The following is a 2,045-nucleotide window of genomic DNA, read 5'->3' as shown; positions in this document are numbered from 1 at the left end:
AGCAGCGCTGATGTGTTGAGCTAGCAATGAATCACGCTCCTTCTGAAGATCTTCATAACTCACTCTTAGCTTCTCAAGATCTTGCTTTCTCTGAAGAAATTCATAATAAAGCTTCTCATGATAAGACAAGAGAGTGTTATGATGACCTTGAAGATTGTCAAATCTAGTCTGAAGTCTCTGAAGATTTTCAGTCAAGGTTTTAGTGCGATCCATTTCTTCACCCAACATATCATCACTTTTGTCTAGCATGTTTTGAACCTTTTCAAAAGCCTTTTGTTGTTTCACAGCAATCTTAGCAAGTTTAGAGTAGCTGGGCTTGAGGTTTTCATCAGATTCATTCTCACTAGATTCAGAGGAGGTATATTTGAGTACCTTGGCGCCCTTTGCCATGAAGCAATAGGTGGGAGCGTAGTCATCATTGCCTTCATCAGCCTTGTTGGTGAGGTCATTTTTTCAGAGTTGAAGATAGACTTGCTGACGAATGCAGTAGCGAGGGCTAGGCTTGCCACACCAGACTCGGACTCCTCATATGCCTCCTCTTCCTCATGTTCCTCAGATTCAACCTCTGAGTCCATTTCCTTGCCAATGAATGCCCGAGCCTTCTTGGAGCTGCTCTTCTTGTGAGACGAAGACTTCGAGGATTTTGATGATGAAGATTTTGAGGATTTCTTCTTTTTCTTCGCATCATCAGAACTGTAATCCTTGTATTTCTTCTTCTTTGATTCCTTTTCCCACTAAGGACAATCTTGAATGTAGTGTCCAGGTTTCTTGCATTTGTGGCAAAGCCTCTTCTTGTAGTCACTGGATGAGGTATCATTGCTCCTTGAGGGTTTTCCAAAGCGACCACGTCTTGAGAACTTCTGGAATTTCTTCACGAGCAGTGCTAGCTCATGGCTCAGTTCTTCAGGATCACCAAGGCTGCTACCAGAATCTTCATCTTCAGACTCAGAAACTGCCTTGGCCTTCAGTGCATGTGATCTGCCACAGCTCGAACCATAGAGATCTCTCTTTTCTGCAAGCTGGAACTCATGCATATTTAGCCTCTCGAGGATATCAGCGGGATCAAGTGACTTGTAGTCAACACGCTCTTGTATCATCAGTGCCAGAGTATCAAATGAGGAATCAAGTGATCTTAGCAATTTCTTCACCACCTCATGGTCGGTGATGTCAGTGGCACCAAGTGCTTGAAGCTCATTTGAGATGTCAGTGAGGCGATCGAAGGTTTGTTGAACGTTTTCATTGTCGAGTCTTTTGAAGCGGTTGAAGAGATTGCGAAGAACATCAACTCGAGAGTCACGCTGTGTTGAGACTCCTTCATTGACTTTGGACAGCCTATCCCAGATAAGCTTAGCAGTTTCCAAACCACTCACTCTTCCATACTGTCCTTTGCTCAGATGGCCACATATGATATTCTTCGCTTGAGAGTCGAGTTGCTTGAATCTCTTCACATCAGTAGCATTCAGAGAAGGTGTGACTGAGGGAACACCATTTTCCACAACATACCAGAGATCATTATCAATTGCCTCAAGATGCATTCGCATCTTATTCTTCCAGTAGGGGTAGTCCATCCCATCGAAGGTAGGACACCCAGCAGAGACCTTGATCATACCTGCGGTCGACATAACTAAAACTCCAGGCGGTTAAACCAAAATCACACAGAACAAGGGAGTACCTTGCTCTGATACCAATTGAAAGTGCGTTATATCGACTAGAGGGGGAGTGAATAGGCGATTTTTATGAATTCTTCACTGAGGAATTTGCGGGTGAGGAAATTCCTTAGCGAAGAACTACTAGCAGCGGAATAAGTACTCAAAAGTAAACATAACAGAAACACAAGCATGGTCATGATGATGAAATGAAGACAAGCACAGAGTACAGAAAGCGTAAACACAGGATGGCACATCATGAAGACAAATAGACTGAAGAAATTGAACTGAGGAAATTGAGAAAGTCTTCAGTCAAAGTCTTCAAACAGATATGAACAAGTGCACAACATAGTTATGAGGAAATGAAAGAGTTGACGAAATAGAACCAGTAAGCTTGTG

This window comes from Aegilops tauschii, chromosome 3 (assembly GCF_002575655.3).
Source record: "Aegilops tauschii subsp. strangulata cultivar AL8/78 chromosome 3, Aet v6.0, whole genome shotgun sequence".
In the NCBI taxonomy this organism is placed as follows: Eukaryota; Viridiplantae; Streptophyta; class Magnoliopsida; order Poales; family Poaceae; genus Aegilops; species Aegilops tauschii.
Note: the sequence above shows the minus strand (reverse complement) of the source record.